Source organism: Podarcis pityusensis (genome assembly GCF_964106645.2).
Source record: "Podarcis pityusensis genome assembly, chromosome: 11".
In the NCBI taxonomy this organism is placed as follows: domain Eukaryota; kingdom Metazoa; phylum Chordata; class Lepidosauria; order Squamata; family Lacertidae; genus Podarcis; species Podarcis pityusensis.
Window position 1 is genome coordinate 33,648,981 of NC_138036.1, and position 24,005 is coordinate 33,672,985.

Genomic DNA, 24,005 nt, shown 5'->3' on the forward strand with positions numbered 1-24,005 from the left:
CCGCTGGAGTTTCTGGGACAGCTTCAAGGGCAGCCCTGCGTAGAGCGAATTACAGTAGTCAAGCCTGGAGATGACCGTCGCATGGATCACTGTGGCCAGGTCGGGGCGGGAAAGGTAAGGGACCAACTGCTTGATGCGGCGAAGGTGGAAAAATGTCACCTTGGCTGTTGCTGTAACTTGTGCCTCCATGGAAAGGGAGGCGTCAAGGATTACACCCAAGCTCTTAACGGAAGGCAATGGCACTAATTGGGCCCCCGCAAGAGAAGGGAGTTGGTCCCTCATCCCCATGCCATCCCGACCCAGCCATAGGACCTCTGTCTTCGAAGGATTTAGTTTCAATCGGCTCCCACGAAACCATCCAGCCACAGCTTCCAAGCATCTGGTCAGTGTGTTCGGGGCCGAGTCGGTGTGGCCATCCATCAGCAGATAGAGCTGAGTGTCATCAGCATATTGGTGACAGCCCAGCCCAAAGCTCCAGATAATCTGGGCAAGGGGGCGCGTAAAGATGTTAAAAAGCATTGTGGAGAGAATTGTGCCCTGCGGCACTCCACACACCAAGGAGTGGCGCAACAACATTTCCCTCCCTAGTGCCACCCTCTGTCCCCAACCAGAGATAAAAGAGCACAGCCAGTTACGGGCTATGCCCTGTATCCCCACGTCTGCAAGGCGGTGGTCCAGGAGATCATGATCGACCATGTCAAAGGCTGCTGACAAATCTAAAAGGATCACCAGTCCTGACCCGCCTTGATCCAGTTGTCTACGGAGATCATCTGTTAGGGCAACCAAAGCCGTCTCAGTCCCAAAACCAGGACGGAAACCGGACTGAAATGGATCTAAAGCCGATGTTTCCTCCAGAAACCTACCAATCTGTTCAGCAACCACTCTCTCAATTACCTTACCCAGATATGGAAGATTTGAAACTGGACGGTAATTGGATAGGTCTAAGGGATCTAATGAAGTTTTCTTTAAGAGTGGACATACCACTGCTTCCTTCAGTTCCCCTGGGAATGTCCCCGTGTCAAGGGACAAATTGATAATTTCAACCAGGGGGTCCGCGCAACATCTGGACACTCCCTAATCAGCCAAGACGGGCACGGATCAAGGAGACAGGTGGTGGGCCTACCAACTTGGAGGAATCTATCTACATCAGCAGGGAGTATTTGATCGAAATGGTCCAACACTGGACCTGAAGTCAGTCGAGGGGCCTCCAGTTCAGTCACTGTATCTAAATTGGCAGGGAGGTAACGGCGGAGCAACAGGACTTTCTCCGCAAAAAAGCTCGCGAATGCCTCACAGCTGTGGGTCGAATTTGTGCTTAAATTTGGTTGTCCTCCTAAGGATGTTATTGATCTAATTATTCTAAAAAGTTGCGCCGGGCGAGAGCTAGCGGATACAATGGAAGCTGCAAAGTAAGATTTTTTAGCAGCTTTCATAGCCATCTCATAGGCTTTCATAAGCGTCCTATAAGATGTTCTTGAGGCTCCGTCACGAGTCCGTCGCCATACTCGCTCTAGCCATCTGAGATCCCGCTTCATTTTCCGGAGCTCCTCAGTAAACCAAGGGGCCCGGTTTCGACGGGGTCGTAGAAGGCGCTTAGGCGCGATCTCATCAATGGCTGTGAAGAGCCGGTTATTCCAGTCCTCAACAAGGTCATCTAATGAGTTGCCAGGAGGAGCAGGGACCCGCAAGCCTTGTCAGAATCTATCAGGATCCATCAGTTTTTGCGGACGAGCCCAAATATGTTCGCCACCTGAGCAATTTCCCTCATTCTCATCTCCCAACAGTCACTCCACATTCAAGTGAGTACATTTAATTCTTATAGGGCAGTTTTAAGGGTCCCATAAAAGTCTTTTTCTGAGTATTTTTATACTTTTGCAAAACTTAGGATCTGCTGCTACCTTTCTTCCTCTTGTGCACAGAAGGTGCCATTAAGAATCCACATGAACTTCAGAAATGGAAGTACGGTAATGATTATGGTGAATTCCTACAGTCCTGGAATTCAGGGAAGGTGGTGGCTGAACAGTTCCTTGACCATCTAGAAATAGGATATTTATAGGAAATTAATAATGGGTAGGAAATCTAACACACATAAAACAATTTAAGCTACTGCAGCTTAACCATAGGTAAACTGGATAGGAAAGTAAGTGGGTGATCTAAATGATGAAATTAACAACCCTTCACACTTTCAGCCATAGGCTCAATGGCCCACCATATTCTGAACTGGCAAATATCTCATCCAATAAGAAGATGCATTTTAGAAAGTGCCAAACTTTCGAACATGGATTTTAAAGGGATTTTGGGAATGAGAACTGAACTCTACATTGACCTTGAATAAGTGGCAACTAAGGGATTGGCTATTCTGGGTAGAATCCAAAAGGTACCTGCAACTAATTAGGAACACCAACTTTCCCCCTTGGTATCCACTCCTGAGAACAAAGCATTTTATCTGACCAAACTCACCAGTCTTCTTAAGAAATGTTTTTATTGAGCTGTATTTCCAAGTGATGCCCACCACAGTCTTGGGTGGCCACTACCACATGGTCCTGTATGCAGACAGACTGTATTTGTGGTCAACTTTAAGACACTGTTCACTATCTATTAGCCTGCCCCTTATATAGAGACCTAAGGGATCACTTTCTGAAACGTTTGTGCACACAAGCAAGCAGTACAACCCGGCAGAAATGCTTTGGTTTCTTTTGAAATACAATAATAGCTTTGTAACACAGAGCGGCCCTCCATGCACTGGCTGCAAAAAACAAACAAACCCAGGAAACATAATTTGTTGGTGTCTCTGATATCTTCTCTCTCATACCATCATGGATGTTGGCTTATATGATGGATGCATGCCCTGTATTATTTTATTAATACTATTGCTATAAGTTTGTCATGGCATGAACTATTACTTACAACTGTCTGAAAATAAAAAGCCAAAGCTTACAAAAGTGAAGCTTTAATAGAGACAGACATTTAGGAAAGGAAACTCATGTTAATCCTTGTGTTGGGCCACTGCAATGCCGAGGACCAACAAGGAGTCTGTAATATTTAAGCCTCTTTTGAAACCTCAGATTTTGATTAGCAGCCTCTTGCAGCAGACCAGCAGCTGCTGTCACACTGGAATCTTATTTGGCAGGACAGAAAGCAAGGAGACCAATTGCAGGTAAAACCAAAACAAAGTCAAATCATTCTAGATTTGTCTCTGTCCTCCATGCCAAGTTCTACAAAAGCAACACTAAGACCAAAGAGCAGGCAGCTAACAGGCAGACTCATTCTCTGGATTGATTGTAAGTAAGAACGCAGGCATGACAACAATTATACCCTAAAGCAGTTCTCATAACTGCCAGGTGAATTTAATGCGAATTAAGTTCATTTTGGAATAGAACTTTTGATGATTTCTAGTTCATCTTCTAAGTTCATTCTCTTACATGTGTGTATGGGTTGTTTTTTTAACTCTTTGACTCTTTGATCCTTGAAGCTTCAAAATCTTAATTGTTGAGGGAAATAAATCACACAATTTCTATTTCACTCTGTGCATGCTTTGATGTTTTCTTAGTCTTATACTTCAGCACAGCAGTTTGCGACATTCTGAAGCTGAGGGGCAGGGAGAGTTGCCAAGGATAATTTGGATGAATGTGAACCAAGCTAATTCATTTTGTAATTGGACAAAAATGAACTGGAATTAGCTCCTCCTTGTACTAGATAGAACTAGTTCCTTTTGAAAATGAATTCCCCAGAGCCACCCCAGCCCACACAATTAATCTCTCTTGAGGGTGATCACCACCTTCATAGTTTCTCTCTCCTAAGGTGAGAGAGAATACAGTGTAAGGGGATGATGTTCTCAACTTTCCCCCCTCTCCTTGTGACTTGCATAAAATTAAGTCAAGGGCTGTGTGAAATTAGGCCTATGGCTGTGGCTCTCCTGTCTCTGTCATTGCTCATTACAATGCAGCTCATTTTAGGTGTACACCATCTTTTTATAAAGATCTACCATTTTCAGCTACTCTTTCTGGATTGCAAAAGCATTATGCCTTCTTTTTTCTACTCAACATCCTTTAAAAGTGAGAAGGGACTTAATAATTGAGTACTAATTGTTGTTATGACTCTGACAATAATCCTGGGAATTTCAACAAACTCAGTTATGAGCTCTGGGATTTTAAAACTCTTCTCTCTTCAGGTGAGGGCTGTCACCCAAGTAAAGAAATTTTAGTTGATTAATTGTATGACTATTAATTTAAGAATGAATTAAATATCCAGGCCTCTGCATAGAAGTAGCAATGGTTGTGAAGAAAAATGCATACTTTGTTTTTGGAGACTGTCAGCACATGACACAGCATGCACCATCTTGAAAGAGGCAAGAGGGATGTCTGTCATGAAAAATACAGTTTTTCAGCTTGTATTATTATTATTACCGCTAATAATAAATAAAATAATAATAATAATAACAACAACATTAATTAATAATAATTCAGTTACTATGGCTTATCGCTTCCCACAAAAGTCTTGAAGTGACTTAAAAAAAAATTAAAAGTCCAGTGCGAGTGCAAAGTTAGAAACCAATGCAATACAGATGGAGGTGGTCAAATCATAAAACAAATTCCTCTATTCCCCAGCATAGACTTGACTAGCACACACTGAAAATACATTCAAAAGTATTGAAGAATTGTTGCCAGATAAATGAGGTGCCTTCTTAGTTGAATGATTTTGAATCAATGCGTGCAAACATCTAATTGACTGGCAGTGCAATGCTGTGTGCTTTATGGGAAGAAGAAGTGAAATGTGCTCCATTGCTTGGAGCAATTTTCTCCCTTCTTGGCTCACTTCCAGTATCAGAGCCAAACTTGGGGGGGGGGGGGAGAGAATAAAAGAGCAAGGCACAGTGAGGTGAGGGAGGAGCAGGTTCCTTCTCTCCTCCCCCATGGACTCCTTTGGGTGAAAGAGCTCTATTTGCGAAGGAAGCAGACAGGTGCGCATCTACCCCATCACCCTTGGTGATGAACGACATGTTTCTGATGAAGCGGAAGTTCAACAGGTGAAGCTTTAGCTAACCTGAAATTACAGCATGCTTCGTGTCTCACAGGAGCCTAGCCAGAAAAGGCAGGCAACACTGCACCACTTTCCCTTGTATTTTATGCAGAAATGTGTGAAGGAATGTGTAGTCAGCCTAACAGGGATTGCAGAATGTAAATTTAAGGATTCCCACTGCAGAACAGAAGAGTGAACCTTAACTATTTCCTGTGCTGTAAGCATATTAGGCAGGGGTCAGCAAACTTTTTCAGCAGGGGGCCCGTCCACTGACCCTCAGACCTTATGGGGGCCAGATTATATTTTTGGGGGGGGAAATGAATGAATTCCTATGCCCCACAAATAACCCAGAGGTGCATTTTAAAGAAAAAGACATATTCTACTCATGTAAAAACACGCTCATTCCTGCACCATCCGCGGGCCGGATTTAGAAAGCGATTGGGCCGGATCCGGGCCCCGGGCCTTAGTTAGCCTACCTGTGATATTAGGCATTAGACACGGAGCAAAGAATTGTGGATTGCCTCTTGGGTATGAATCACATCTCTCTCTCCTCCCCACCTCCACCCAGTCTGAACAAAGGACAAATACAGAAAAGGGAAGTGTGCAAACATGGCCTTGTTTCCTCTTTAGTCTCTCAGGAGGCACCCCCGTTTCTGAAGAGCCATGAATATGTAAAGTCAGAACTGTAAGCCTGCCACTGTTACACTGTTTAGCGCTATACAATTGCTAAATAGAAGAAGCGGGAATCCAGGCACTTTCTCTTAGAGTGGCATATACACATTCTCCTCCCCCTGTTTCTTTCTTGAGAAATATAAGGGAATACTTGAGAGGACCGTTAAGATCTGAAGATATGTGGAACAGGAACACAGAAAGCCTTGTGACATTTTCTCTCAGTAAGAAACATTAATCATACAGAGTTGAGAGCTAAGGCTCCTGAAAGCTGATGGACTGACATAAAAATAGGTAGGAGGTGTTTCGGTCCTGGGTAGCCAAGTATCCTACTTTACAGAGGGCAGTCCTCTAATTAAAGGGCCTTCTCTGTGGTGGCACCCCATTTGTGGAATGCCCTTCTCCTTGGAAGCTTGGTGCAAACACATTTATCATTCTGCTGCCAAGTAAAGACTTACCATGCTTTGCAGTATTTAGTGCAGGTTCTTCGTTGTTTTAAGGCAAGTACTGTAGCTTAAAGCAAGTTTGAAATGCTCTGATTATGTTGATTTTCTAGTTCATGATTGTTTTTACAGTGGTACCTCAGGTTACAGACGCTTCAGGTTACAGACTTTGCTAGCCCAGAAATATTACCTTGGGTTAAGAACTTTGCTTCAGGATGAGAACAGAAATCATGCTCCAGCAGCACGGGGGCAGCAGAAGGCCCCATTAGCTTAAGTGGTGCTTCAGGTTAAGAACAGTTTCAGGTTAAGAACGGACCTCCAGAACAAATTAAGTTCTTAACCCGAGGTACCACTGTACTGTATATGATTTGTGTAACTTGTAGCCTGTACCCAACCCTATCTTTAGCAGGACCAACTGAAACATGACAAAGTAGCAAGCTTGTCCAAACTTGAAACCTCACTCACAGCTTTGTGTCATTTTAGTTGGTCCTAAGTTGCACTACTTTTGAGTTTTAAATGCACAAGTTTATCGTCCATCTTTCTGGGGCTGAGAAGTATAGCTTATCTCTGTATAAGTCTGCTCTTCCAAGCTCACCCCCCCCCCCCCAGTTCATCTCATTGCTGTGTGGTCTGTTGTCAAAGTGCAACATTGCAAGTTGCCGATGCAGCAAAACAGAAGCTCTGGCTAATGCAACAGTATTTATTTTGTGTCACTGTCCTACTGAATACGTTGTGCGTGGACAGAACAGAGATGTGGTGGTGGTTAAGTGCAGAAGTCACAACACACTCACTGCAACCCAGTCTATGTCAAAAACATCAGGATTGCCCTTTGGGCATTGCAGAGTTGTGAGTCAAATGAAGGCTCAGACAGCAGAATGAAGTCAACAAATCCAACAGGTGTCATAGAATCATATATTTGGAAGGGACCCAAGGGTCATCTAGTCTAATCCCCTGCAATGCAGGAACTCAGCTAAAGCATCCATGGAAGATGGCTATCCAACCTCTGCTTTAAAAACCTCCAAGGAAGGAGAGTCCACAACCTTCCAAGGGAGACCCTTGCCCTGCCAAACAGCTCTTACTGTCAGAACAGTTCTTCCTAATATTTAGTCAAAATTGCCCTTCTTGTAACCTGAAGCCCTTGGTTCGAGTCTGACCCTCCAGAGCAGGAGAAAACAAATTTGTTCTCTCTTCCATGTGACAGCCCTTGAGATATTTGAAGATGGCTATCATATCTCCTCTCAGTCTCCTATTTTCCAGCCTAAACCTACCCAGCTTCTTCAACTGTTCCTCGTAAGGCTTGGTTTCCAGACAGGTTTTTGTGAAATAATGAAGTCTACTACCAAATGCAGACCTAGAGACAAATATGGGTCTTCAGACTGCCAAGACAAGTGTCATTCAGTTTGTTGGCTCAAGATGCTTCCCTGTTCTGACCAACACACTTGTCAGCTGGTCTCTCTTGCCTCCTCCTCTCTCTCCCCCCTCTTATTCAACTTCAGTCCTAATGTGACATGAATAGTAAAGCCCACAAACAAAGCAGATTCTAAACTATAATGAATGGACAGTAGAAATCATCATTCACCTACAATTCAATGAAGGAAGAGTTTTCTGCCATTTAAATGTCGTCCCTTCGTTATTATGCACAAACTTTCTGTTTTAAAAAGTAAGGCTTTTGTGTCCTAGCACATAGAGGGGGAAAAGGTGTTTTTGTACCAGTTGGCACTTCAGATCAGTATACATTATAATGTTTTCATTTCCCAATTTAATAAATTGCTACATCCATTTAATTTATGTAAAATCCTCACCTAGCCAATTTAAAACTTACTAATTGCAATCACTGAAAACACTTTTAAAATGAGGATGAAGCAAAAACCAGCACAGTTCAATTTAATCAGCACAGGAAATGGTCAACATGTCCCTTTGCTATAAAAATAATCCCCAAAAAATTAAAGAGCAAAAAGGGAGAAAAAGGGAGAAAAAAATTAAAAATGTTGTAGAATATTAATTAGGTTTGAAACAGCTGCAATTAGCATTTCAGAGAGCTTCTTAAAATTCAAGTACATTGTGATCCAGATATTAGATATATTATCTAGACTGTGCACGTTGCTAGATAGACAGCCAGATACAGTTTTTGCTAATTCCAGAGGTGCAGCTAGCCATGTTAATCTGTTACTGTTGCCAACAGCAGGAAGTTGAAGGAAAAAGCTTGGACAGGTTTCACACCTGCCGCTTCCAGCACTTTTGAATCTCTTTGCTGCTGTTGAATTCTGCAAATGATAGAAATGCAGTTTTAAATACTGTTGTAGCAGGCTTGAAACCAATTAACACACATGCAAGAAGATGGATTTGCAAACACATATCAACCTCCTAGCAGTTATTATGACATCACTGAAGAGTTTTATCTCAAGCACATTTTAATTTATTGTTATTATTATTATTATTATTATTATTATTATTATTATTGCCATTTGCTACTTTCCAGCTCAAGGGCCCCCAGAGTGGTGAACAGCATATTAAAACAACAAAATATGCATCAAACTACAGTGCAATTCCATAAATCTATCAATCAGAACAATGTAAGCCTGCGTACTCACAAAACAGTGAAGGTTTTCTTCTACGTCTCCTAACCAGGGAATTAAAGAGTGCTCTCATCAAACCTATACCCCACACTTTTAGGGGCTAGAAACCTGAAATGATAATGACAAATGGTTTTTGAAGGACTTTTAATGCTTCACTCAGTTCTTCCTCGACACTTTTGAGCTTTTTCACATTTTAGCATCTCTTCCCTGTGTAGAAGGGAGACTTTGATCATTTTACTGTGTAGTTCTGTGTAGTGTGAATGCATACTGTAGGTGAATGGTTTGATGGTTGTATTATGTATGGTGTATATGTAATATTTATGAGATTTTTGTGATATATTATAATTATGTTGCATTTTCATGTATTTAGATACGTTTTGGAGGAGGTGAATACAAAATTTGTTTTACTTACATGCATCATTTGGAGATACAGTATTTTTCAAATTATGTTACATAAACCATGGAATTTTTATTAATTAGTAGTAATAATTTTGGTTTTGAATGGGATTTGTATTGTATTTCTTACATTAATTCGCTTTTTGTTGGGATTTGTAAATCGCTTATAGATTTCTGCTGAAATATGAAATAGATAATAGATGATAGATAAATGCATAGATGAGAGGGAGAGCAACTCCCTCATCCAGTGATCCATCGGTTTCCATTAATTTCATTGGTTTCCATTAATATCATGCCAATTCATCACTGGCTTCCAGTGAAATTGATAATATTATGGGGAAATCTTGTTAGTTTCACTGCTTTTAACTTCCCTTTCTATGCTCTAGTAAAATTGCTGGAATTGGGGGGGCGGGTAGTGAATTCTTCCAACACATGTATGTTTTCTTCAAAAGGGCATCACGGATATGCACCAGTGATAGGCTAATTTTTTGTTTGAACCTTGAAATGAAGAGTTTTGTCTTAAAGCAGAAGTGTGCTACTCTGATCACTCTAAGAACCGGTTTTATATTCAATTTGAAGGCTATGTCACCATCTTGAAGGTGGAATGTTTGTCACAATTTAAACTGAGTACAGTGGTACCTCGGATTAAGAACTTACCATAATTTGTTCTGGAGGTCCTGAAACTGTTCTTAACCTGAGGTACCACTTTAGCTAATGGGGCCTCCTGCTGCCACCACGGCACGATTTCTGTTCTCATCTTGAAGCAAAGTTCTTAACCCGAGGTACTATTTCTGGGTTAGCGGAGTCTGTAACCTGAAGCGTATGTAACCTGAAGCGTATGTAACCCGAGGTACCACTGTATGTTTTTAGCTCATCCTACCCTTTACCTTTACCTTTTACTCTTTTCTTCTCTAAACCCTGTAGAGATCTCTCTTCTCTCTTTCTGTTGCCACTGTTTGTCTCTTACCTCTCTGTACCTTTTAAAAACATAAGAGAGCCTGCTGGATCAGCCCAATGACACATCTAGTCCACTATCCTGTTCTCACAATGGCCAGCCTGTGGGAAGCCCACAAGCAGGGCCTGAGCACAAAAGCACTATGCCCTCCTAAGATTTCCAGCAAGTGGTATTCAGAAGCATACTCCTTCCAACCCTGGGGAGAGAACAGAGCCATTGAATTATTGTATTTTAATGTTTTGTTGCAAGCCGCCCAGAGTGGCTAGGGAAACCCAGCCACATGGGTGGGGTATTAATAATAATAATAATAATAATAATAATAATAATAATAATAATAATAATTTTTATTTATACCCCGCCCTCCCAGGCCAGAGCTGGGCTCAGGGCGGCTAACACCAGTAAAATTACAATAAAAACATAATGGGAGGGAGGAGAACCAATTTAAAACACAGGTTAAAAATACAATTTAAAATGCAGCCTCATTTTAATAGTAGCCCATAGATCAAAACCAGAAGGGGAGGGAAACATAAGGGTCAGACTGAGTCCAAACCAAAGGCCAGGTGGAACTGCTCTGTCTTGCAGGCCCTGCAGAAAGATGTCAAGTTCCGCAGGGCCCTAGTCGCCGCCGCCGCCTCCTCCTCCTCCTCCTCCTCTTCTTCTTCTTCGTCCTACTCATCTACTAATAGACAAATTCATGGAAGATAAACTGTTTCCTACTCCCCCCCCCCCAATTCCTTTTGCACAATCACATTTCAGCTATCCTATTTTCTTTTACCTCTTTCTTCCTCCCCGCCTCTCAGTTCATTCCTCCCTTTCCTACATCTATATTTATGTTATCCCACCTCCATTCCTCACTGAGTTAAGCAGCAACAGCCCACAAGGCTCTCACTCTCCCAGCAGCTCCTATGCCGAGGAAATCTGGGTAATGTTACGTGACTGCAAAAAAAGAGACACTGATGCCCAAATCCCAGAAGTGAGAAAGCAGCGCAGATGTGGAAGGCTTTTGGTGGGCTGGGGCAAATCTTAGTCAGGGGAGAGGAACCCATTGCTGAACTATAAATCCCATCTTCCCATCTTTCTTCGTATTGAAAGAAAGGGGCACAACAGTCTTGTTATGCAATGCCTGTCCTAAATATATTAGAAAGTTTCTTTTGATGTCTCAGTGCTCAAAAGGCATACCACATTAAGATCTGTTTGATACCTTGACTGGCCCCCTCGAAAAAGGATACAGGGCTTAAGCTGGTGGTTAAACTTGAAAACTAGAATAGGATCCTGAATGTGCACACTGCCTTCTATTCTGGTATACAGAACCAACTCCAGATTTTATTTTTATTTTATTTTTTAGGTGGGGGAGTCTTAGCAAAGCATTCTCTGGTTAGTTCCCCTCAATGAGCCCTGCTGGGCTTACCATACGTGGTGCTAGAACTTCTAGCACTGGGTGGGTAGAAGCCACCACTTCAGTTTCCTACAATGCCCCCATTGTAACATCATTCCAGCGCATTGGGAGACATTTAAATGGCAGCTACCTGACCCAGCTGCTTTTTCAAGAAGGGCTTGGGGACATGCGTCAGCAGTGGGCTCTGCTGGGCTTCAGCAGCTGCCCCAGGATGTTGTATGGTGAGCTTGGGCCTGAGGATACCTCCATATCTTCAGGGGAGATATTATGTTCCAAAGAAAGAAATGCAGAAGACAAGTGCCAGTTCATCACATGAAGCCAAGAAGCCTCACTCATCCAATGGTAAAAGATTCTAGCCCAGCCCTTTTACTATGCTGGCAGGGGAACATGCATCCACCTGGTTCTCCACCTGTAGCCTGAAGTACAGTTTGCTCTGTCACCTTATTTCCATCTCACTGTGCTGCATATGTAGGCCAGTCCTTAGTTATAGCACTTAGGACAAGATGTGCTGGATGCAATATATCTGGATGCACTTAAAAAAAGAAAAAGTGTCCCCAATTACTCAGATTCTTAAAAGCTTAACCTTGTTTTTAATACATATAAAAATTAAATATGACAACCCCCCACCCAAAGGGGCATTCACTCCAGAGTGTGAGCCTCTTCTGAGAAGCCTGATGTGGCATTTTAGGACAGCGGAATTAAGCACCCCCCCCCTTTAAAATAAACGAATTTGTTTCCCATATGCATATATATGCAGTTATAATCAATTAGCCAATCGATTGAGCCACCCAAAAAATTGCAGTTAATCGACTAACATTCCTTACATCAGATGATGGCCTTCGTAAGTGCGTGTATGCAAAATAATTAGCAATTTAAAAGCCTCTACTGCCTGATTAATTGGAGGCACTTTGATCAAAAATAGTTTTAATCAATTAATCTAACTGATTCACTGACTAAACGCTGCAGCCCCAGTCATTTGGCAGATACCGCTTCTTCTTTTTAGAGAAATGCCTGTTAAATCTATCACATAGGAAAAGTAAGTGTGCGTGTAAAAGGAAGAGCGGTGGGGGGAATATTGCTGGGAGCAGCGATGACATTAGGATCACAGATGGATCTTATTTGTTCTCTCGCTTCTGTTTTTGTTCTTTAAATACCATGAGTGAGAGTTTGCATAACTTCAAGCATGGAGCGGAAATGGCTGGTTTAGCAGCGCAGAACTTGCAACCTCGTGGGTTTGTCAACCACTTCGAACATAGCCAGAGAAATGGAGGAGCAAAGTTTATTTTTCCCCTTTTCTGAGCCTGGAAAGCGGGACCGTTATTTTCACTTTTTCCTCCAGTGGTTTGCGATTGCCAAGGATGAATTTAGAGAGTAAGGGAGACAAAATCAGCAGATTCTAACCGTGCGACTTTCAGCACCCAAATATTGCCACTAACCCTCACTGCTAATTCCCTTCTCACTATATAGAAGGATCTGGCAACTTCTGTTTCAGTGTATCTGAAGAAGTGTGCTTGCACACGAAAGCTCATACCAAGAACTAACTTAGTTGGTCTTAAAGGTGCTACTAGAAGGATTTTTTTTTATTTTGACTATGGCAGACCAACACGGCTACCTATCTGTAACTGCTAATTCCCAATTATTTAATTTTTGGTGCATGAGATATGAACTCCGTCCCCCCGTACAGACACCTGCACTTGCTCCCCGTACAGACACCTGCCAGATAGGATAAAAAGAAACGGCCCCAAATAGAACTTTGCGAACTTCTGTCAGAAATAGTTGCCTCTGTTGAATTACTGCCCGTCCTGTAGCCGCCAAAAAATACAAAATCTCTCTGGTGGGAGTGAAGCTGCGCCACAGGTCTTGTCCCGTATGCCCATTCAGACGTAGCGATCTAAGATCAAACCAACACGGGCACCCCAATATAAGAGGTGAACGAATATGCTTTTGTATTACCACGGCAATGGGTCCGTTCTTCCCAAGGAACAGTCCAAGTTTAGCTTGCAGAATTCCGGTCGCTACACTGTGGGTTGCTTAATGCAAGCGGTGAACTACTCTAAGCTTTTGGAACTAGGAAATTAGAATTGGGGCGGGGGGGGGGGCTGGTCCGACTGGGAAACTTAAAAGAGAGGGCATCGATCGCTGAAAGTAAGCCCCCAGGGTGGGGGAACCTAATGCCTCTCGGAGACTATATCGACAATAATAGCAGCCCCAGCTTGGCCTTCTTTCTCTACAGAAATAACTCCGTTCGGCAGCCTTTCCTCGCTGGAGAAATCAAGACAGGGTGTTGCGGGCCTTTCTTTCGCGTGTGTCGTCTTGCCTCTTTAACAGAGCAACGCCCTCCGAGAAGCTGCTGCAAGGGGTGCCGTCGGAGTCAAGTTGAATCACCTGTGAAAACAGCAGGCGTTTATTTCCACCCGCGCGCCCCTGGAGAGAGAACACGGAGGGAGGGAGGGACACTTAGAGACCCACCAGACGCTTCCCTTTGAAAACACCATTCTCTACCCAGAACGGACTAGCTGCTTGGGTGTGCGTGTCTGTGTGTGTTTGACAAGGGCACTCCAAAGTCTCTAACCGTAGGGACTTGATTCAAGGCTCTTTGGCCACATCCAGGAAAAGATCAAGCTCTGCGTTTCCAGAAATAGATGCGCACACATCTTCACAAGAGTAAACCAGAGGCCGCTTCCTTTGTTTTGGTTAATTTTGAACTGGCGGGACATTGCAGTTGTCTTGTCAGTTAGCCTGATTTGAGAGCCTGTGTGTGTGTGTGTGTGTGTGTGTGTGTGTTCGTGCTTTCGCCTGCCCTCAGCAATCAGGCTTTCGACTCACGAGGCTTTGATTGTAGGAGTTGCCTTATTTGCATTGATGAGGATGAGCCAGCTGCTGGAGCAGACAGAACTGCACCTGACACAATCAGGGAGTTCAAGATTAGCGCAGGGAATCAGGAATCCACCCCGCTTCATGGCAATCTCAGCCCCTCTATTAGAGTCACTCATGCAAAATGACCCAAATTTTGCAGCGAGCACAATTAGCAAGCCCAAATGCATGTTAATTTGGGAGCTGACATTTCATTGCCTTTTACTTATTAAATATAATCATTATGTGTAGTTTACTAGACAAGGCTGGTGCGGGGGGGGGGGGAGGGGAGAGAGAATGTGGAGGCCCCTCCTCCTCCTCCTCCTCCGCCCACCCCCACCCCCAGCCTCCGGACATATGAACTAAATTCCCCACTCAGGTTGAGCAAGGTAGTAAGTTGACTCCTTTCGCACACTGGCTGTCTATGAGCAATTTGCAAAGGGGGGGGGGAGGATCCTCAGTTTGCACAGAAAAAAGGAGGGGGAAGGATCCTTGCAGGATTTACAGCTGCAGTTGAAGTGGGGAGGGACCCCTGCCTGGGATAGGGACCCACCTTGTCAAATCATTAATCCACGATCAACCCCTGCCCACTTTTCACAGCCCTCACCTTGCCACAATCTCAGGTGAGGGAGTCTCTTAACAGCAAAGCATCGCCTTGGTTCTTTGCACCGTTTCTCCAGTAAAATCACGAATATATTTGGATCAGGGGCAAAGCTGCGCGGATCATCCTTTTTATGTGTTTAGCAGCTATAGGTTTTGAAACGTTCACTTATGATTTGGGATGTGGGGGGGCTGAAATATTGCGAAAATTGAATAAGTGATAATTCCGAGCCAAAGCATGCAGTTGGAAAGGGAAAGCTCCCATTGGAGAACAGAAAATTTAATGAGCTTTTAATGGAATGCAATGCTCGGAGTAGTAAATTATTTGTTAGTTGACGATGCAATCAGCATGCTGATTAAGGTTGCCGAGGGTTTCCCCCTCCCTCCCTAAACATTAACTGAATGGAGACGGGTTGTCCTCTTTGTTGTGCTTGGGGGGCTTTCGGGAAGCAAATGGACTTTCAGAACAGAGATTGTCAATAAAGGTGAGTGCACTTCAGGTGTCATTTGAAATCTGGCGATAAAATGCTTCTGATAAATATTTAAAAGCATTTGCAATCCACAATGTGCTTCGTCTATATAGTGCCTTGTGCAAACCCTGGTTACAGAAGCAGCAGGCCTGAAAAGGCCTTGCAACCTGATTGCCCCCCCCCCCTTCTCGCTAGATGAATTGATTTGTATATTTTATCTTCATTTCGGTTAAACGGGGCCTCCAAAATGCTCGTTTAAGCGTAGATTTGTCAGTCACAATGGACTTGCAATAGTAAATATATAAGAGGACAAAATAATAATAATAATAATAATAATAATTGGAAAGTTTCTCCCCCCATTAGGAACAAGTGTGTTATTAAGCAGCGTTAAATATTCTGGAATCGTGCATGCATGAAAAAAGAATTTTAGAAATAATGTGGCAAAAGTTGGCCATTCTTTTCTCTAGCAAGATTCGATTTTATCTTGTTTTCTGAGAACTTCGTCGGGGGTCATCTGTACAGAAGATCCCCTCCTACTAACGTCCCATCTTCGCCTGCTTGCTTGTCAAATCGTTCACGAGGATTTTAAGGAGATTCAGAGCATTGCTTTGCGTGGGGTGTCTCTCTGTGATCCTGTTTAAAACAAATCTTAACGTTTTGGTCATTGATCTGCCTGCTTGGATGACAAGATTTATGACTGCCAGAAGGGAACATTTCCCCCTTTTTCTGTCTTTCTTTTTTTAAGACGAATGAGAGGCATGGAGGGGTGTATATATGTGTGTGTGTGTGTTAGTGTTAGACTTAATGTTAACGACCACAACGTCCTCCTTATATAAATCCTCATTAGCTGAATCATCCCGTTAAGCCTCCCTCAATGATCAGGTACCTTCAAAATCCGATAAATAACCATCTATGTGTTTTAACTATTCCTACTGATGACCCAAGAGGTTAAATGCCTTTGACTGGCATTTGACTTCTGACCTCATATAAATGTTATCTTATCAGTTCCTGCTTGTTAACTCGCATTGGGTGCTTGTCCCTGATGGCTTTTAGATAAAGGAGGTTTTATTATATTTCCTATTGGAACTGAACTGTTGCCTTTGTTTTCGTCGCCAGTGTCAGCTCCCGGAGTAACCTTTTCACCTCTGTTTTAGTGAAAGGGGGTCTTTTAAAAGCACACACACACAACGCAACTATTTACAGTGGTCCCCCCCCCCAATATCTTTCTTTCTTTCTTTTTCTTTTTAATTGCTTAACTCGCTGGTTGGCATCGACGTTGGATTTAGTCCTTAACCCTACCTCCGAAACCGTGCTGCAGAAAGAGTTGCCAATAATTATAATAAAAAACCCAGCACGTTTTAAAAGGGGGGAGACGTTTCATAATTGTAGGTTTAAGCAAAGGGGCGATGAGTTCGTCAGATCAGATATGCAAATGTATATCTAAGGAAAGAAGCACGCTGTTTAACCCTCTTCTTTCTCTCCTTTTTAAAAAGAGAGGGGGGTGATGTCATCTCTGCCTCTCTCCGCTATATTCCTTTATTCCAGCTTCTTCCTTTTTTGCAAAAGCCCTGATTTCTCCTGCGCGCGCACGCTCGCTCACTCTTCCCCTGCGTTGGAGTGTTTGCCATTATCAACCCCATACAGAGGCGTGGAGAGAGCCTAGCATAATGAGAGATGTGTACAGTACTACACCTTTTAGTGTACCTTTCTGGTAAATGCAAAGGGAAAATGTCAATACACGAGATATTATATGCAGGGAGCGATCCAGATCTTTCAGGGCAGTCGGCCTCCTCCTTTTCGGATTGCTTAATGCACTGCTAAACAATACCTTCAAATTAATTTGTGGGTAGAAATTAGGCTACCATCAGAGAGACAGAGATAGAGAGAATGAGAAGGCAGCCATCTTGTGGGTGTCATTTTGTCTTCGTCGTCTTCCCGTCCCTTTTTTTTTTTACCCCCCCCCCATGACTTTTTCTATCTGCTTAATTAGCCCGGAAGATACTAATGTGTATGAGGTCTTATCTTCCCGCCCTTTCATAGTCCATACCAAACCTGCCTTTTCCCTTTCCTACTGGAGAGGGAATCCTTGCAGTTGCTACAACAGCTGTAATGTAGCTGCTTTCATTTAGAGATCTGCATACAATGGCGCAAGTGTGAGCTGAGGTTTATTTACCAAATATATGTAACGAGAATACCCCAAAGCTGATGAGCCATTTTGATTTTTCTGCAGACTTTCAGATGCTTCTTCTCCAAGTCGAGAGTGAGGAAGAGGGTGAAACGCTTCACTCTTTCAGATTAACTTTTGCGCTGCATGATGTGTCGTCGAAGGATTTATTTTATAGTTAAGCTAATAGTTTCCCACGTTGGGGAGGGGAGGGGGGAAGAAGGAGGAAGAGAGAAGAACACGAAGAGTTAATAATGCTTATTTTACGCAGGCAGTGTTTGGGAGATGCGTGTTTACTCAGAAGGAAGTCTGTAGAACTTGCACTCCCGAGTTAAAGAGTTAAGGACTGCAAGCTGGGTGTCGATCCATGCACCTTGGATCATTAATCTTCCAGTGACTTAAAAGTATTGGAAATGGTTAGTGGGAACATCTGCAAAAGCAGCCATCCTAAAGGAATTCTGGCCTCCTAATTGTATTAAGGAACAATCATGGTATTAAACTAACGCTGTCGTCTGCACACATATGCCAGAATTCTCGTTTCATAATCCTTAAGTTGATTTAAAAATGAAGTCTCGAAAGTCTCACCGGTAATATTATTAACCATTATTATGTGGAGGTATTTATCAATGAAAAAACAGTCCCTGAAAGAGCCGCTGACGTTCAGCTGCTGATAAGGACATCATTGACAGCAACTTGTAAATTAACCTAAAAGAGCAGGTTATGGAAGAACTCTAGCTATATGGAGACAATCGCCGATTATTTTCTCCCCCTCTTTTCCTGAAGAATACTACTACGTACTACTAAATAATAATAATAAATAAATACTTTGTTCAGAATTTTCCCTCTGTAAAATATGCCCGCAAGTGACCCTGTGCGGGGTGGGGGGGAGTGATATTTTTATGGTGAAATGGTTGGTATATGCAACTTAAGAAATCTACCTTAGAGGGGGAAATACACAGAGAAAGCTTTTTGAAAACTATTGATTCTTAACATTCTCCAAAGGACTCCCTTCCCCTAAGATTTTTAACTATCCGGTAAAAGAGCAGACAACAACTTTTGGGAAAGAACGAGTTGCAGAAGTAAAACTGCTGCTTGTGCCTATAGATTTAAAAACAATAACACAGGAGTGGTGGCAACTGACCCTGAGCAGGGACCTGATCCTTAGAGACTTAACCACGCATGTAAACTTTCCTTGGACGTCTCAGAGCAGGTGGCGAGTACTAAAACCAAAAGTGAGCTGAGGTTTCGAGAACGATAGGAAAGAGTACAACTCCTCCAGCGCGCCTTCTCTTCCTCCCCTTTTTGTGTGTGTACAAGACACAATTTGTATAGGTTCTCCGCTCCTGTAAACGTGGCTCTAGATTTAAACACCTCAGGTTTCGGCCACACCCGTCTGCGCCAGGCGCTCCTTCGCCCAACCCGGGTCTCCCAATTTCCGCGTCGCGCTTTCTGCAGCCTCCATCCTTCGCTTGAGACGAGATCCCACCCCGGCGCGGATTAATTTTCTCCCTGTTTATAAAGATAATTAACTCGCTCTCTGTCTCTTTCTTCCAGGGTTTCCCACCAACTTGTCCATCAGTTGGTGGCAAAACGTTGTAGAAGGAGACAGAGAAAAGGGGCATAGCCGCATAGAAGCCTAGAATTGGAGATGATATAGAACAGGGAGAAAATTATATATAATTTCTGCTGGGTTCCGGGCTGATCCCGAAGGAAGGAAATAAAATCCCTAGAGCCAGACTCAAGTTGAGACTTCTGGGGTTGCGTTAACTGCACAAACTGAACCCGCAGACGTATGCAGCTGGCTTGTTGGACGGTGGCTGCTTCAGATCGGGTGGCCACGGTGCGCCCTTGGGGAACAAGGTGACCCTAAATCAGATCGCAGTGGATTATCAGGTGGGGGTGGCGGGGAGCAGTTTCAGACCCCGTAAATCTTCGCCTGGGCTTTGTCTGGGTTCAGGGTGAGGAGGTTGAAGGGTCTAGTTCGCAGGCACTCCAGGGTTCAAGCTGTCGCTAATGGGTTTGGGCCGCCTGCCGTGCCTGGAAACTTTTATTATCCAGCTCCGTATGTGTGTCTCCCCGCCTTCAGAGAATTTAAAAGGAGGCGGGGAAGGAGAGTCACCCCAGGCAAAATTTCTCGCGATCCCCCCCCCCCCAGTTTCCACGGACTGGTCCAAACCCAAGTGCCCCTGAGGATCTTCTCGTGCTAGTAGGCCACGCAGCCTTGGCGGGGCCCGTTCAGCAATGTTCCCTGGGAAAACTACAAAGGCCTTCATTCATCGCTGCGCGTTGGCTGGCCCGTCCGGGACGTGGCTGAAAAGGGGCCGGCTAGGAAATGTGCAGCCTGTCCTGGTATTTGGCGAGAGCAAGAGTGACAACTTATTGGAAGTTCTCAAGGAATCATTTATATTTCACACTCCACTAGGCAGCTGATTTGAGATTGTCTGTTAGCATAACAAAAGCGCTGAGCCTGTGAACTTCAGAACCCTTTCGACCTCTGAGCTGTTGCCATGAATAGCCCTCAGCCCTGCCTATAGAGCTCTCCCAAAGCTCCCCTGTTCGTGGTTAAATTGTTAATCAGGGTAATTTAATATAGTTTTCAATATGCCTCATCTCTTATTGGGGAGAGGTATTCACGGATTTTCTCTCCTCCCTCTCCGATTTTTTTTTAAAGTTCTTTTTGAATTCAAGTGTGAGAGGGGCAGCTGCAGACAGGGCGACCCCCTCCTCTCTCCTCCCCTCCCCGCCTTAACTCCCCCCCCCCCTTGAACTGCAGCACCCAGAGTGGCGATCAGCAAAATGCATTCACACAGAGCAACAATCCCTTTCCTTGCACTCCAACCTGAACCTGAAATTCCAGACTGTTTACCCTCCCTCCTCTCTCTCTCTCTGCCCCCCCCTCAACTCTCACTCCCAGGCAGACAAAAACAAAACAAAAAAACCAGGAGCCCAGCAATTTCTGAGTCAACAGCATCAGATGCCACTCCTCTCTCTGCCACAAGAACCAGCAGCCGGGAAGCAGGCCCATGCGCAACACACCTCCCTTTCCTCTGTTCTACCACATTGTGCCAATCTAGAATGACATTTGCTAACTGAAAAGAACTCTATCCCAAACATTGGTTTTCTTCCTGCTTTTTTTCTTTCTCTCACTCTCCCCCCTTAAAGGAAAAATAAAATAAAATTAACATTCCTCTAAGGATTTACCTCTCACAGAAATCACACAGAAAAGGGCATTTTTTTAAAAAGAAAGCAAAACCACAACAACCCACCACCCACCCACCTCCGCCCCAATAGATCTCAAGGAAATCTTGCATTGTTTTTCCATACAGACATCCAATTGCAAGATCTTGTAAAGGGGCAGAGTAAAGGAGGAGAGAGTCAGCAGCAGGCAGCTCCTAATAGTCCAGCTCTTTTAAATACAATTCAAGCATCTCATTTTCATAGAGCTTAATTGTAAACAGCTTCTGGGAGAGAGGTACCTGGAAGGTACTGGGTTGCAGGCTTTTATCCCACCCGCCAGAGCTGGAAGACTGTGGAAAGGGCCATGGTGCATGATGCAGCAACTGCTTGCTTTCACAAGTTTAAGTAATTTGTACTTTTAAGAATAAAGAAATAAACAATTTATTTATTTTAAGACTAAATAAATAAACAAATGCAGATCTGGATATTTTTAAAAGCTTCTTTCCCCCCTTCAGATAGTGGCTCACCTCCCAACCACACCTTTTTTCTTCTCTTTTCCTGTGTTTGTCGGTAAAGGTGTCATTTAGCAAGTATGCGTATTTTGATGTGTGTCTAGACATTAAGGGAATGACTTGGGCTGCTTATGAGAATATGGATTGTGTAGTCCCTGTATAGTATTAGAAAATGGGTGGGAGAGAAGGACTATGTTCCTTACAAAGTTTCAATTGGTTTGTTTTAAGTTGCAAGATCATTCAGAATAAGGGGTGAGATTTAAACATCCGCCCCAAATATGATGAATCAGATCCCTAAAGCAATTTGCCCTATTCTCATAAACTGTGAGGTAGCTTAGGTTGAGAGAATGAGTTTCATCTGGCCATAGCAAGTTTTGTAACAGAGCAGGGATTTGAACCTAGGTCTCTCTGGGCCAATACTTCATCTACTCTGCCTCTTTATTCAGTGTTTTGGATTTAATACTGGGGAACATGTATAATCCAATAAGATTTAGGCCTTCCACCGGGCAATAGTTCTCCATATCAGATAAATCTATGGTCTACAGTGCTCTTATGAGCCTTCCTGTTCTTTAGGAACTAATGGGGAGGGGCTTGCCTGTGGGTGTCTTTTTCTTGAGAGGTAAGATCTAGAGTTGCGCAAGGTAGGACTTTCTCTATGGACCAGCCTCCCCAAAGAGCCCCACTAAGCTGCTTTGCTACTGCATGCAGTGCTCAAATTATAGGTGGCAGGATTTGCTTAGCTCCTTTCATAACAGCCCCCTTAGCCACTCTTTTTGAAGGGTACAGGATAACCATGCTTTGGTTTTTAAAAATGGGGTGGTGGATTAAGGGGCCCTTGTGGATTTCGTTAAGGACCCCTGGCCTTACCCCACATAATTCAAGCCCTTGGTATGCTATGAGATGTATCTATTCTCTCCAGAATTTGAGTCTGGATCTTTGTGGATAGTGGTGTATTTTGATACATCTTTCGATACCAGTCCTATCATGAACTTTGCTGGTTTCACCCTGGCTGTGTCTTTATTGTTCTTTTCTTCATATTGCAAATCACATTGGGCTGGGTTTTTCTTTTCCTTTTTTGTTAAAAAATAAATAAATAGACAAAATGCATATTTAAAGAAATATATAATTAATGGTTGTATGTAAGTTATTTTGGAAATAAAGGCTGTAGTTGAATTTATGTCTTCCAGATAGGATTGGTGTTTCAATAATCTCCAGGGGGAAAATATTGCCAGTCCATCTCTCTTTTCCTTGGACTGGCATCCCCCCCCCCCCCGAGGCTGGTGGAACATCACACTTTGACTGTAGTCTTCTTGTATGATAGGAACAGGGAAAAGAGAGAGACTGGTTGCCAATATTTTTTTCTGGAGTTTGGTGGATCTCCATTATTTGGGGTTCAATTCTGCTATTTGTCTTCTGTTCCAAGTGAAGAGGTTTAGTACAACATTGCTGCTGTTTTCGGATCTTTTCCAATGAATAGTCACAATCACATCAGAAGCCATGTAGGAGAGCCAGTGATGTCATGTCCCATTATTTTTGAACTGTATGGATTTCAAACCAAAGAATGTATGTTTCTAATCTAAATAATTAAAGGATACAGCATGCCTTACATGCTGAAAATTGGTAAACAGTATTTTGAAAATGGTTTTTTAAATGTATACAGGTCGGCTTCTGCGCCGATGGAAAGCAGTGTGATCAGAAGCAGAATTTTAAAATTTTGTGATCTTAAGGAATTCCTTGGTTCCTAGATTCAGGCAGCACGCATATACTAAGCATGCTTAGACTGCAAATTTATCTACCTACCTAGGTGGCAAGACCCACTGAACTCAGTTGAACTTAATTGCTGAGTAGGATTTTACTGTACTTAGAAGTTTCCTTAAACCAGCAGAATCCACTTTTAAGATTAGGACTGTCATCCTTACTTTTGTTTTAGAAAGAGGAAGAGTCATCCCAAAGCAACCACTTTTTAATATATTTATATTATTACTTTTTTGCAGAAATTGTTGTGAAGTATTGTAACATGCGACAATCTCCTTAATTTGGTTTTTCTTGTTTTTAAGTATCCAGGAATAGTCACATTCCAGTGTAATGCTATTGTCCAAAAATATATTAAATTATCCCCATCTTCTGTTTTCAGAGATTGCATCTTTAACATTTTACATAAGACTGTATGCCTTTAAAGAAATTCAGGAAAGGTGGAGAGCCTATTTTTAACTATGAAATGACATTTATATTTTTCTGCGCTTTTGCTTATTATCACTTTTTCCTTTTCATTAGATTTTTTTTTCCATTAGAATTTATGATCCATGTCCATCATTACACTTTCACATCTCTGAGTTTGTGTTAAATTTTCTTTGGGAGGTTAATAAACGTTGTGAGGGGGGGACATAGAGTAGAGATTTTTATGTAGTCTAAAAGGATCCTTTTAAGTAGTTTACAATTTCAGTAGGTCAATTAAGCAATTTCCTTGGGTATTAATATTATTTATTTCATAAACAGTGTGACATTTCTCCCAGAAATGGCAAAACTTGCTTAGCTTTTATTTGTTTTGTTTTAAATGCTGCTTTTGTAGCAGCATTCTCCCTATCAGCTGTACAGTTGGGGCCTGTTGTTATATGAAAGAGAATGTATATTTATTGTTTGTGATGGTGTTTGACAGGGGGAATGGATTCAGACACAGAACAATTATATTACAGTCCCTTTGGGAATGCCAACACCAAATTTAGCCAGACTGATGGGGTACTGTCTAGACGGCCCCTTTTGTGTATCAGCTGTTCT